At 43.2% G+C, this 15,349-nt stretch overlaps 1 protein-coding gene across 9 annotated transcripts in view; it reads left to right on the top strand.

Annotated features, from left to right (window-relative positions):
• PAM (peptidylglycine alpha-amidating monooxygenase) overlaps positions 1-15,349 on the top strand; it is a 1,234,044-nt gene that overhangs the window by 403,973 nt on the left and 814,722 nt on the right. For 3 of the 9 annotated variants that reach the window (XM_085632559.1, XM_085632564.1, XM_085632562.1), the window contains exon 3: positions 9,340-9,399. The exons of the other annotated variants lie outside the window; for them this stretch is intronic. The gene's annotated coding sequence lies outside the window, so the exon portion shown is untranslated. The remainder of the gene's footprint in view (positions 1-9,339; positions 9,400-15,349) is intronic. 9 annotated transcript variants of the gene reach the window in all.

Raw genomic sequence — 15,349 nt, forward strand, 5'->3', positions numbered from 1 at the left:
CTGGCTTTTATAGTACTGGTCAAAAGGACTGCTTCTCCATCCAAAATAACCTAGGACCATCTCGTTCCAGTCCACCTTAATGCGGGATTGCTTCCATATATACAAGTCCAGGATCATCTGGAACTGGCCGTCCATACTGCAACGTTTGTTTTTTATAATTTTTTAGAAGACATCTGTTGATTCTCATTCTGTGACCACGATGGGCACTCGAGGACTCTTATGCCCTGACAGTGTTAATGCAGCTTTGCTATTTGTATTGTCTTTGTAAAGACATTTGTTTTCACTGCAAGGTTTTATGTGTTTAACAACTCGGGAGATAATTAAATTGTTGGCCACATCATACGTGATGTCACAAGTGATGTGACATCTTAGTCTTGTGCTGTATAGGGGAGTTATAATTGCATGGGTCACCATAGCCAAAACATTTCCATGATGTGTAGGGATTGGATTGTAGCCATAACATTCCTTTAACCAAAGTTTTTCTAGAATTTTTTCTTTTTTATATCAAATTGAGAAGTTATAGGTCTCATTATCGACCCCCAGTGTGTTTTTAAAGAGGAGTCCAGCCAATGTCTTTTAAGCATTGAATGCTGCAATGAAAATCGTAACACAAAAACACATTGTGCTCCTTGTTTTTTGGTCAGGCTACCCTTCTTTAGTGTCACAGGATAACCTTTTGTAAGTTCTGTCCTCCTTTGAGAAGACCCCTAATATCCCTGTTGAAAGGAAAGAGAAGCCCACTAAAAGCGGCATGCTTCATCACTGGGCTCTCCTCCCCGTGAACCTATCTATGTTCACCTACCCTATGCAGTCCATGGGGTGGGAGGGCTCCTTTCGGAGCTCGTATGGGGTTGTACAGTGTTCACTTGATTTCAAATATCAATTCAGTGAGTGAGAAGGTTTTTCTTAAGTCTCCCTACAGGTAAAGGTTTTTCTGGCCGCCTACAATAAAACATTTGCTGGGGATGGCGTTAATCCTTTATTACTATTCCCTCCCTGGCACATGATTAAAACATGGGAAACAACTGACAGGGTGACAGTTATGTGCCCCTACTGGTTTGGGTGTCAACGTGTTTCTGCCAAAAACGAGGGCCACTTCTGGGCTAGGGGAATTCATCAGGACAGGTACCTAGATACCATGTTTCTAACACTCTCTTATTATGAAACCCTCTCACTGGTGTGGTACTACAAAACATAGCCCAATTACAGATACATCTTGGCTGGAATTATGGTGTAAACAAGAGAAGACAATACCTCCTCCTTCAATTTTCCTTAACCAGTTGTCTAAATCTTGCTGGTCACCTCTCAAAGTCAAAGACCAAATGGGATACTTCTATAGGTATCACCGCCATCCTGCTCCTGAGCCCGACTCACTTCATGGTGCCAAATACCAGATTCATTCAGTCATTTTGTCTTTTTGCAGTCTAATGTCTGTCAATTTTTTCTTACTTCAACAGCTGAAATTTAACAACTGCCATCTTTTTTCTACCAACTATTATCTGACACCAAAACCATACACAGTGAACTCTGGGGATAAGGAGACAAAGTGATTGCTCCATCAAAGTGTTCTGGGAATAAATACAGAGACCATGCCTTACACCCAGATTTCAGAGCATTCCACCAAAGTCTGCTTGCAGCAGGATTTGGAGTAACCTGGTCTTGCTACATCCTGCACTCACAACTCACTGTGTGGTGAACCATGCACAAACACTTATTGTTTTGAAAATGTATCCTATTTAGATAATATTCAATCATTTTAAATCTACTTCAAAAGTACGAAACAGTCCAAGAAAATGTAAGTGTAAAAATAATTAGAAGTTATGTAGTTTATTAACTTATAAATGTGTGTGTGTCCTGTGTCTACTAATATGGAAGTGGTGGGCAGGAAAACGACATTTAAAAAAAAAAGATTTTGATACTTTTTTTTAGCCTTTTTGTTATTAGGAATTAAAATGACTATATCAGAGCATGGATAAACAAACAATATCTCCGACACAAGGAATCGAAAAAAGTACAAGAGAATTTAAATATTGGAAAGGTCTTCAAGTGTTTTGTTAATATTTTGAAATTAGACAGCTTCCACTGACCAACAGAAACTATTATGTGGTACAAACTAGAGTCCAATGCGTACTGCTTGAAAGTAGGAGATGTGGTTTTATTTCTGTTCTCTTGCACACTAAACACGGTTTTCTATTTGTTAGCTGGCACGCTCTTCAGGGGTGCAGACTTCCTCAGGAACACACGGTTCCCACTTGGGTGTGTAACCCTGATGTATGTGGCTGTTGTCACCCACATTTGCCAAGAGGTGGCATTGGACTGCACAGTGTGCAACTTGCTGTCTGTCAGGTGACTTGTATGACACCCACGACATCTGGAAACGAGTTTGCAGTCAAGATACAAGGTGATGTGATGAAGCAGCCTCATCATCCTCGAATTCACCTTGGACCAGTGGGTTTGAACTAGTAGCAACAGGGCAGATTTATTCCTAGAGAATCACTTCCCCAGGGTCTGTCGGTTTCATTTCTCCTGGAACTTGCTGTAGAATTTGTAGATCAGACATTCAGATGTGTTGTCCATGCACATACGGGGAAGCGCTGCAGAGCCCCGAGGTTAATTTGGTCATGAGCAGCAGGCTTTGGGTGCGAGCCATAGCCAGAGGCCAAGCCCTCCATTCAATGCTTCTATTTGGATAGCTTTGTGGGCACCAGATTGGAAGAATTTTACTCATGAGAAAATCCATTCATGAGTGTGAATTCTCATTTTGTGAATCCATAACGTAAATTTACGTTCAACAGTTCATCTGTGCACCTAAGTAAACCTCAGAAAAGCAAATAACTGTGAGAATTGGCCCTTTATTCCTGGCAGCAGGCTTTGGGTTTTCCCCGGTACACGTACAATACCTCTCTTTACCCTGTGAAACTATGTATTACTGGTCCATGTAGCCCAGATCATCCTGTCTTTACAGATTTGCACTTCCTCTTTGGGCTCCGGCCAACAGCATCCCCTCAAGCCGTCCTTACCCCTAGTCAACCGAACCTCACCCTAAATCCCACCCTAGCACAGCTGATGCCCCGCAGATGTATTGCTACCCTTGCTTGTAGAGCACACCGTGGCTTTGTAGCTTGCATTGTGTTATAAATGCACACACACACCACTTTGACTGTGTTGTAACAGTTTAGCTGGCAGTAGCCTCTTACGATGAGATTGCATAGGCAGATACAAACACATTATGCTGTGCTGCACTGCAAATTGAAAAACAAATGTGCTTCCTATTGGCACATCGCATTGAATAATTGTGTCTGCTCGTGTGTTGTGCTCCTGAACAAGTGGGCATCTGGAAAGCCGGACCCTCTGGAGATGGTCCAGCCGGCCTGTGAATGATGCTCGTGTCCTCTGCTCAATGGGGCATTGGCTGAGCAGGCTCCTGTTGTGGGCAGTGGAACAAGGCTAGAACAGAGCTGACGGGTGCGCCCCCTTTTAACCCCGGGATGCTGAAATGCCTCCCTGTGCGGTGTGCAATTCTCGCCTGGCTGCGACATGCAGATGACTAAACGAGCTTACAAGACGCAGCCCTTGTGCAATCCTTCATTTGTTCTGCTCCGTGGGTAAAACACGGGAGCTTTGAGCGGATTCATCAACAGAGAAGTGAGGGCATGTCCGCTGATACGAGTCCAACCCTCGCAGCTCTAATTAAGAAAAATGTACGCGTTTAGTGTCCCTCCTGGAGGACTTCAGAGGAACGAACAGCCTCACTGACCACAGAGAAACTGCAGAGCATAAGGTGAGGCCGCCATGTGCAGTCTCCTGGCAAAGAAACCATCCTGCGCCACTTAACAGCTTCAGATCGCATCGTCAAAGGGGAGAACGCCAAATGCCAGAGCAATATAGAGTGAAAAGTGCAGGCGGTTCATAAAGGAGTAAAATCAAATCATGCAAAACTCTGTCATTTATTTCGTTACTTTAATTCAGTAAAGATCTGCGAATTTTAAGTTACATTAGCACAGTCATTCAAAGAGTGGGTGACACGTTCATTCCGTGTGCCTGGAATACAGTTCATAGCCACCAGTGAAGCCGCCCGCCTCAGACGCGCTTAGAACATGCAGCTGGGTGGGAGTGGCTTTGCTGACGCAATCGTTTGCTGAAATCATTACTGTCTTGTAGCTGGTCAATAACCCTGGGTAAGGCCCCTTGCCATTGCTATGCACTCCATCTTCGGTTCTAGCCCATGTAGCAGGTGTAGTCCAATTACTAGCATTATTGACTGGCTTCGAGGTCGTTAATGCTACGATAATGAAGGTGACTGTGTCTCGATTCTTGAATGTCCTCTGTATATATTAATATAAAACTTAAGAAAATATGTCACACGTGCTCTGTTTTCCACTGGCAGATTCTCTCATCTTTTATACTTCACTTAATCTTTATATTTTTTTTTAATTTTTGTCTATTCGAAGGCTACGTCAGTTTCTCTAGTGCAAGTCGTGTTGCTTAGATACACGAGGAAAGAGTTGGAGCTGAGGGTCATCGTAGTATCTCTAAGAGAAGCAGCCTGCTCCCCAGCCATAGACATCTGTCCTGTGACACCTCCCACTGACACCCAGAGGCTGCTCCGCTGTCGTCATATAGAGGACTTTGATGTATTGTGTTGAAGCCGATGCGTTTCACCGCGGCACTGGCCCCCCCCCCCCCCCCCCAAGTTGGAATCTGCCGGCCACCGTGTGTTGCAGCAGGGGATGGTACCTTGGGCTGCATCTGAGCGCTTCCGTCCACGTTAAACTTTCTCTTTATCCTCAGAAGTTGAAAAAACTGGCGGTGCGCAGAGCAGTCATTTCATGGCTCAATGCCCCGTTGATGTGCGCACCTTCTGGGAACGTAGACCGTTTTGCTGCTACCTCGCAAAATTATTTTCTATCAAGCACAAATTGAGCTCCCAGACAGGCGTTGGATTGTACACAAAGGAACTAGGTAATTTGTTATTGAGGGTATACAATGTCGGATGAAGAAATTGACATGTATATTGATGGTCATTTCTTTTTGACTGTCGAGGTAATGTTTTTATTTTCTTTAATTTGCCATACAGGTTAGTTCAGTGTGGCTCTTGTACAAGCCACTTGGATTATTAGTTAAAGGCGCCTCTTTGGTCATCCTTCAAAGTTCCATGCAAGTTCTTGATGGTGACGTTGATGGTTAATGTGCCATTCGGAAAGGGACGCCATATTTTAACAAGATAAGCAATAGCAGATTTATAAATGTTGCTTAAATGACACAAAGCAGTGGCCCTGCTAGGCGTTGGGGTGGGGACAATCTTAGTGCAATAGAACAAGTGTATGTAGTTCGAATTTCTGATGTGAAAATACCAAACAGCAAAACTGTAAATTGGTCTAAAATGAGCATATATTGACACATGGGCTGAAAACAGATGCTTGTTAAAACGAAGGGAGTGGGATTTCTATATATATATATATATTAATCAACGTATGGTGTTGCCATCACAAAAATGATTGCACCTTTATTTAAAAAAAGAAAGTAGAGGCGGGCCCTTGGGGATGGGGTCCCCGGGGCCGAAATTGACATGGGGAGGGGGGCAACACAGACCCCTCCCCATTCTTAACATGCCTGGCCCCGGGGGATGGCCTCCCTGAGGCTGAAATCGGCCCAGGGAAGGTGGGCTACGCAGCCCCCTTCCCTTTGGAAAAAAAAGCCCCACAACTCACCGGAGGCCCCACTCCCTTTCTCTAACACTCTGTAAACGCACCTCCTGGTGGAGGGATGAGTCCCCTTGCCTCCTGAGGGCCTCAGGACTAGAGAGGACTTCTTCCCTCAAGCAGCAGTGCACCAGGAGGTGTGTTTGCAGAATGGTGAAGAATGGGGGTGTGGCCTCTGACAACCTCTCAGCAATCCACCTGTGTTGGTAACAGGAGGGCTAGTTGGACCCTCAAGAGCCAAAGGGACTTCATCCCTCAACTAGTAGTGTGTCAGGAGGCGCTAGGGTGACCAACTGGCATGGGTGTGAATTCAGGACGGGGAGTGTAAAAATTCAGGACAAAGGGTCAAAATTCAGGACAAATTCAGGACGGAGGGTCAAAATTCGGGACAAAAATTCAGGACAAAGGGCAAGTTTTACCGACACTACAAATTAGGTTGTACAATAGTATGTAAGTAAATAGACAACAAACATAAGTACAAGTCAAAATTAGTTCATATTAGGTTAAAAAGTAGTACCGCACACCAAGCGAAAATTGACCACAGAAATAACAGAGTTTTGACACCAGTAATATTAGTTTTGGTGCTAGTGTTTGAAATTATATCCCTAGTAGATTATAGGGTAGGGGTATTAAACCTAAATATAAGTCCCTAGAATATAATAGGGCCTGCATTAGGGTAAACTATATAAAAGGGTGCACTTACATTTGGCATGACCTACCCTATAAATCCCTAGTAGATTTTAGGGTAGGGGTATTAAACCTACCCATAAGTCCCTAGTATAAAATAAGGCTTGGCTGTTTCGAGGCCAGCAGCCCTTTCTGCACTTGCTAGTGTGCACTGCTGAGTGCCTGAGGCCAAAGTACTACTGCACTTTTCATAACTCGCCACCCCCCCCAAAAAAACACCCCACAAACGTCCACCTTGCAGGCTCTGTTAACCTCCCATCTCCTGCTCACTTCATCACATTTTGTGGACCGGATTTAGTAAATGGCATGAAATAGATTGAGCAAATGGAAAACGGACCGCAGCCCCATGTTTATATCAAGCCCACAATAAAAAATATTGTGTGATCCTATGCACTTAAGTTTGAAGGGAATCCCAGCGGTTAAGGTGAGGTCGACAAGCAGCAGGAAGAAAAAACATCCTTAGATATAAGTAAGAAAAGTTCAGGGCAAGACTCAGTACTATGCAAAGGAAGAGCATGCTCTCCCGCAATACATCTTTGAGATCCAAAAACGCAACGTTCTGAAAGCTTAACAATTTAAAAATAACAGCCACTTGCAGTGCATCTTACCACAGGAGTATGTATGTTGGGTTTACGGCAAATAAATTTAGGCATTGAGGACACAGTGTAACACTGGGTTGCAAGTGGCATGTTCATATGTAACATTAGTGACCCGCTGCTGAATTATAATATTGAAAACACACATCACTATCCTGGCCTGACCAGTAGCTGTAAACTCATTTACAATTTGTACCAGCCTGCCTGTTTCAGTGACCTCGCCAAATAGGGCATCAAAGAGCTGAAATTGATAATAAGTTCAAAGGTGTTGTGAAGAGTGGCCCCCCAAAATCCTTAAGATGTGACTTGGAATTGCACAAGAGACACTATAGTATGACAGCATATGAAAATAAAAATAATCTCAACCGAACGTATTGTAACTCAACCTAAGTAAATAAAAAATAGAATTAAACATCACCAACAACATTCAACGTGTCACCTCAACCAAAAGAACTCCACATACTGAGTGCCTAAAGTAATGCAACTTAGCACTCTACTGAGCACAATGTAACGAGTTTGATACAGCCATGGTATGCTATATTAAACTCATTACATTGCGCTGAGTTGCCTTACTTTAGGCACTCAGTATGTGGAGTTATTTTTGGTTAAGTTGACAACTTGTGCATGCTACTATCACGCAACATGATTAGGCCTAAACATAATACTGTGACCGGAGAGTCAGCCGTTTTTAGGCTGATCCGGTCACCGGAGACTGAGGCATAGGAGAATCACAGCATTTGTAAAACTGAAATATTTAAACAAACTTAAACAAACGCGGGATAAGAAGTCAGAGGCGGACTTGCCTACAGGGACATTTTATGTTTTCACCTTAATTGTGCCAGTATCTTAAAATATTCTTATTTGAACACTGCCTCCTCTATTTATAAAACCTGCCCGAGTTCTGCATACATTGTCTGATCCTGGGCATGTGCAATTTCTTTTTGATTTTGTGACTTAGTGCAGGCACAGGTACACCAGGGACCTAATTTCCTATGGTGGGAGGATAAATTATTAATTTGACGCCATACAACTGTATCATCCAACTGATTTCCCAGTTTTAACATTTGAAAGATTTGCACAAAGATCTATGGAAATGAGCACAGATGAAGAATTGTGTACAGTACGCATTCCATTCATGAAACCGAGCATGTTCTTTATCCTCCTCTACCTCTTGAAGGTCATACTTGTCAACGTATGTACATAGACACATAACCCAATTCGTGAACATTTTAAAGACGCTCAGCCTGTGAGTGACACTCTACCGTGAGTGCCACCATTTACAATCTCTCAATTCTGCTCGCACTCGCATTGTGGGAGCAAGAAATGCCAGAAACTATAAAAAAGCAGTGCTATAGATTAAGTGGGCATCGACAACGTGCCAAAGCTAAACATTTCACTCATGCGAAACTCACATGGGCCTATAGTAGGTAGGAGAGACTGATCTCCTGTCTCAAACCTATTTTAGACTCAAGGATCAATTAGCTTTAGCTCATACCATCTTCAATACCTGTCCCTTGAAACAATTCCTAAGGGGACGAAACGCATTTTGGCTGGTTGCTGCACTACTTAAAATGATCTAACGTTCCCATTGGACACTGCTATATGCACTACTAATGCACATTTTTAAAAACATAGATCTGACTGGCTGATATACTGTTAACAACAATGTCAAGAGCCTCTCATTACAACACTATGACTACATAATTGTTATTTAGCAGAGTTCACAAATAAACATGTACACTTCCTAACTGATCTGCGCACTACTGGAACTTTATTAAACTGGGTGTGTGCTACCATTATAGCTTTAACTCCCCTCATACAAATCCATATTCAATTAGTTGACCTATGGTGTCCCAAAGAGATCATCTGTTCCCCTACATCTGTGATAGCGACATGACACTGTTTGAAAACATACTTGAAAGATTCAACATGGGTTAACACATGTATGCGTATGACACTCACGTCAAAGCCTAAGTGATTTTTGGTAAGTTCTGGATTGTCTCCTGGGCATGTAAATCTGGATGCACCAAAACTGACTTCATGTTAAAGCTTCCAATACAAAGATAATTACAACTGGGATCTTCTGCTCAGCCATCAAGACTGCAATGCCCCTAAAACTGAGATATCGCAACTAAGACCTGATAACCGTTTCACTCTATTATTCAACTAGTCTCCATTCACAGGCTAACACAAGCGCCTTTGCAAGACGTCCACGGCCTAGTTGCTGCCATTGACTCCAAAAGCGTGAAAAAATGCCTAGTATTACCCAAGTGTCCTTTGAGGAATTCTGCTCATTTTGCACCTGCAAGAAATTGCTCTAATGCTTGACACACTGATTTGTTTGTTCTCCACAGCAAACATTGGAGCAACGGTTGGCGAAGAAAGGCACATGATTGGCTGTCACCCAACAGCAGGTAAAATTACGGACAAATGGCCTCCGTTAAAGAAACCTTCACGGACAACGGACAGACGGACGAAATTACGGACTGTCCGTAAAATTTACGGACGGTTGGTCACTCTAGGAGGCGCGTTTGCATGGTGGTGGAAACTGAGGGCGTGGCCACCAAAAACCTCTCAGCCAACCCACCTTCTATGACCTGCTGGAGGTAACAGGAGGGTAGTTGGTCCCAAGTACCCTCTTAGCTAAGGGGACTTCATCCCCCTACTAGCAGTGCTACAGGAGGCGCGTTTGCAGAGTAGTGGAGAAAGAGGGCGTGGCCTACGAGGTATCAGCAACCCTGCTGTGTGGGACTTACTGGAGATAACAGGAGGGGCCAACTACCCCTCCTGTTACCTCCAGTAAGTCCTACACAGCGGGGATGCTAAGAGGTCTTCTGAGGCCACGCCCCCTTTCTCCCCCACTCCCCACTCTACAAACGCAGGGTTGGAGGATTAAGTCACATTACTCCTGAGGGACCTTGGGGGCCAAGAAGCCCTCATGGTACCTCCTGTAAGTCCTACACAGCGGGATTCCTGAGAGTTAGTCAGAGCCCTCCCAACCCCTATTTCTCGACCACTCTGTAAACACAAGTACTACTTAAAAAACCCCATAGAAATTCACTGAAAAAAACAAAGGTTACAAGGACGTTATAGTTAGGAATTAGCATTTAAAAAACATTAGAAATTCACTGGAAAAAACAAAGGTTATAGGGACGTTATAGTTGGGAAATTAGATTAGAAAAAACATGAAACATAAGGATTGACAAAGCCAAAAGTCAGGCAGCCAATGCCAGACCTATTGGCTTTGCTAAAGTTTGTTTTCATTTCAGACATGGATGAATATATGTATGTGCATTGTAGGAGTTCTACATTACTCCGTCACCACAGCTAATCCACACTTTTACATTGAGCAAGCAATCACTTCCCTTTTCTCATGTAAGAGGAATCTTTCCTGATGAATCTTTCTCTGTGAACAAGAAAGATGATTTCTAGTGCTAGAAATGTGTAGAATGTTGGAGATTTCTGGCTACTCTGATTGACGGCACATGGTGTAAAATGCAGTAATCACATTTATCTAGGTTTGTCTGAACACCTTTTGATGTGGATTCAGTTGAATGAAGTAAAATCAGAGTTTGACAACTTTTGATCAACTGTCTTTCTGTCAACTACTCTATATGTTTACTTTTCATTGGAGGTGGGAACACACCAGTTGATGTTCAACCTGAAATCCAATTCTGCCAAACTGGTTCAACAATATTTGCACTCTAAAATTTGTTTTTTTCTAATGTAGTCCAGAGGCAACAATAGAAGAGATATGTTTTGCCTCAGATTAAAAAATCTCAGAGAAATGTAAATGAGAATTTCTGCATACCTCAGAGACCAGGGTATTGCACAAATCATCAAAAATAACATGATTCAACATGACACTTATTTTATGTAAAAATATAGTTTATATTCAGAACGACGGCAGCCATTTGTTACGAAACATCCAGAAAACAATTTTTCTGTTTACCAATAAAAAGCTCTATCTCGTTTAAAATGAAAACAGACGTTCTACCCCATAACTTAATGCCTCCCTCCAAAGCCAATTGGACGTGTCCTTAGTCACGGCCAGTGGAGTCTGAGTCTGTGATCACCCATGCCAGAGCCTTTTTCCATGTTACATATTTTCCCAGATCACCCCGCCAATATGCCCCTATGTCACTCATCTCCTTAATAGATCACTGGACACAACAGTATTTCCAGAAATATGGAAACTGGCTGTAGTGACCCCCCTGCTGAAGAAAGCTGGAACAAACGTTCATAACCCTGAAAACTATCGGCCCATCTCCCAGCGCCCATACCTTTCCAAGGTTCTGGAGAAACTGGTAAACAGACAGCTGGCCAATTACTTGGAGACCAACAAAATGCTGGACTGTTCCCAAACTGGCTTCAGAGCCACCAACAGCACAGAGGCCACCCTTTTGGCGGTCCTCGACGATATAAGATTATCGACGGATCAAGGTAAATCGGTTGCCTTGATTCTACTGGACCTGTCGGCAGCGTTCGACACGGTATCACACGACCTATTGCTGAAAATTCTCCACGAAAAGGGTATCCATGCCAAAGCTCTCCAATGGCTTAACTATTTCCTGAAGAACAGAACCCAGATGGTACAAATGGGTCCGTTCTTCTCGAAAAAGAAAAACATCAGCTGTGGCGTCCCCCAGGGAGCCTCCCTGAGTCCGACACTTTTCAATGCCTATGTCGTATCCTTGGCATCGATAAGCAGGAAATGGGGACTTAGTATCTGCTCCTATGCAGATGATACACAGCTGATGATCACCATAGAAGACAGACATGAGGATACCTAGGTCAAGCTAAATAACTGCCTCTCGGAGATGGCAATATGGATGACTAAACACTGCCTTAAGCTAAACACAGGGAAATCCGAGATACTGCCCTTTGGTGGAGCACATCTAATCTGGGATCCAACCTGGTGGCCACAATCCCTGGGTGATGCCCCAGCACCTAAACAGTGCGCGAAAAACCTAGGCATAACCATTGACAACACTCTGTCCATGCAGGACCATGTGCGGGCTCTGTGCGGAAGAGGTTTTGCTATCCTAAAACTCCTAAGAAGGCTTTTCCCATGGATCCCCCTTGAATGTAGAAGGACGGTCACACAAGCATTACTCACTAGCAGATTGGACTACGGTAACGCCCCGTATGTAGGCATGGCAGACTACCTCTTCTCACGCTTACAGGTGCTGCAAAACGCGGCTGCTAGGCTTGTCTGCAATAAAGGTAGATTTAGCTCTGCGTCCGCATGCATGAAAGAACTCCACTGGCTACCCATGCGCCAAAGGGCAAGGTTCAAACTGTTGAGTCATGCGCACAAAGCACTGCACAACGTCGGACCTAAAATCCTTCAGAATAAAATTGATTTCTACATTCCCACAAGATGCCTGAGCTCAAGACACCAAGCATTAGCTAGACCCAAGTGCATAAAGAAAGTCAGAGCTGGCGGCCGGTCATTCTCACACCTAGCAGCCAAACACTGGAATGAACTCCCTCTGTACTTGCGCCTCTCCGAAAATTATGTAATTATGTAATTACATCACTGTATTTAGACACTTATTTACCCATGTCTTCTTCCATTAATTTTTAGCTATACATATATTACAAATATTTTTTTTTCAGAAAAACACATATGTCATCAGTGATGTAATATCTGACGTCATCAGCAGAGGATTGCGGTCGCGTGAGTTATAGTTGCCTGCACTAACTATAACGGGGGAATTTCATTGGTTTTTCACGAGTGAAATGTCCTGCTAACTATAACATGTGTGAAACCTATGGTTTTTTCAGTGAATTTGCAAGGTTTTTTAAATGCTAATTCCTAACTATAACGTGTGTGAAACCTATGGTTTTTTCAGTGAATTTCAACGGTTTTTTAAATGCAAATTTTTTTTTTAGATTTTTGTTAAAAAATAATATCCAACCTATGTATAAAATAATATATGTACTATATCCTGCCTTATGGAATGGTTAATTTTTTAAAAATTAATGTTTACATACAGTTGTACATCACAGTTATTATTTTCTACAACCCTTGAAACTTTTTTTTTTAATGGATTTTTTGCCGTGCGCGTACGGTAAGCTGACGCTACGCGCTCCGTACGTCATAAGTACGGTGCGCTTATGTGATACGTACGTGACGTACGCCTACACGCATGCGCGTTGCGCGGAACCAACGTCGCGGTTACGCGAGTGCGTGTAATGCGCATGCGCGAGTGCGTCCTAGGTACGCGGTCCGTAAGCGCTCCGTAAACGTCACGTTTGCGCATGCGTACTTGTTTACGAGCGCGTAGCGTAAGCTTACGGAGCGCGCACGGTTGGTCATGTGATCCACAAAGAACACTTTTCATTGGTTGAAACTACTTTCAGTTCCAGAAACTTCAACACCACACCCATTCCCCTCATTACTGCTTGAGATCCCCTAGGAGAAGGAGCTGAATTGACATTGAGATACAATGGCAGAGCAGCAGTCCTCTTCTGAGAGTGAGGCTAGCAGCACCATCATCATACAGAGAAGGAGGAAACAAAAGGATTCTTTTGTGTGGGAGTATTTTACTTTTCCAGAGGGGCAGAAAAAGGTCAATGCTCCATTGGTCACTTGCAAACTTTGTGACCGTGTTTTATCTAGAGGAAATCCAAGGAAGAAGTATTCCTTTGGAAATCACTCTATGATGAGACACCTTAGGGATAAACATCCCAGGACCTTTGCTCGACATACTGAAGAAAACTCTTCAGTAAGTCACCGGAGCCCAACCTCAGAAGCTCAGCCGAGTACATCATCGGCAGCTCAGCTGAGCCCTTCCTCTGAGGTGGGAGCATCACCTTCTTCAGCTCCTCTGGACATTAACCCTCGATTTGGGAGGGTTGCATTGAGGTGTACAACGTGTTGTGGTCTTATTGTTTTTGGGGAGACCAGTGTTTCCCTTATTAACAATAAGATAGACCAGCACGTTTGTAGACGCTCATAATATTCCCATTCTTTCTTTCCTCTATCCCTGTATGAACACAACGGCTCTTTTAAGAGCCAACCTTACCTCACAATTTTTTTATTTTTTTTTAAGCTTTCCTTTTTGAAAAAATGTTTTTGCCGTGCGCGTACGGTACGCGTAGTCGCGGAATCGTTACGCGAAGTTCGCAGAATTTTTCCGTTTACGCCGTGCTACCTCTCTGCCAAATTTCAAGTAATTCTGTTCAGCCGTTCGGGCTGTAGCTCGGACTAAAGTCCTATGGAAAAATGCATGGGGAAAACGCATTTTGGGACCCCCCCTTTTTCTCAGCCCCCGCTTGACGAATCCCCCCGAGACTTTCAGGCAAGGAGCGGAGCGGAGCGCCCCACCTATTTTGAGAATTTCGCGAGGATTCGTCAATCGGCGCCAAAGTTATTCCAAATAGAATGTTGCGGATTTCCTATGGAAACACGGTCCTAACTATAACTATCTACTGGCGACCGCCAGTAGATAATATATATATATATTTATATATATATATATATATATATTTTTTTTTTTTACATTTTATTTTAAATAAACTAGCTGGGATGGTGGTCAGAGTGTATTGACACCCTCAATGACATTATTGTACAAAATAGGCTCAAGACCTTTCCAGAACTTCTACCTTCATGACCCAAAACTGGAAATTTAGACAACTTACGCACAGCTTCGCAGAAGTATTCAGACCCTTTGATTCTACCTTCTGAGATCACTGATTTGGAAATATTTACAAACTTGGGGCCAATGCAAAAGAGCAGTGTCTGGGCTGTATGGTGCCATTATGGCATACTTGTACTCCGAAAGTACCAGTAATATGCTTGGCACAGAAATTGAAAGCAAAGCTTGGAAATAACTTTTAGAGATATATAACAAAGATTTGAGAGAATCTAAACTCAAATTTAGCTATAAAAATATCATGCATGAAGGGCACTGGTCACTGCTAAAACTGAAACCAGCAAACAGGAGCAGCTGTGAGCTCCTGGAGAGGTACAGAGAAGACTGTGACATTAAACACATATGATGGTCCTATCCGCTTCTATCAAACATTTGGGACCAAGTATGGTATACCATGAAAGAAGAGTGTGGCTATAATTTTGAATGTATGCTGAGACAGACTTTCCTACTCAATGTATCTGATATAGCTTGCATGAGGAATCAATGGAGAAGTTGGATTGTGACGTCATTAAGAGTTGTCAAACTTTGTATCTTGAGACGATGGAAAACACGAAATGTCCCCTCTCCTGAGGAATGCCTCAAAAAGTTGATGGTATTGGCTAAATGTAAACAATTGCTCTAGTGACTCACTGACCAGGTACACATGTTGGACCACATCTAGAAGTACTTCTTGCCAAGGAATGACGAGCCAAGAGTGGAT

The sequence above is a fragment of the Triturus cristatus genome, chromosome 2_1 (genome assembly GCF_964204655.1).
Source record: "Triturus cristatus chromosome 2_1, aTriCri1.1, whole genome shotgun sequence".
Lineage (NCBI taxonomy): Eukaryota > Metazoa > Chordata > Amphibia > Caudata > Salamandridae > Triturus > Triturus cristatus.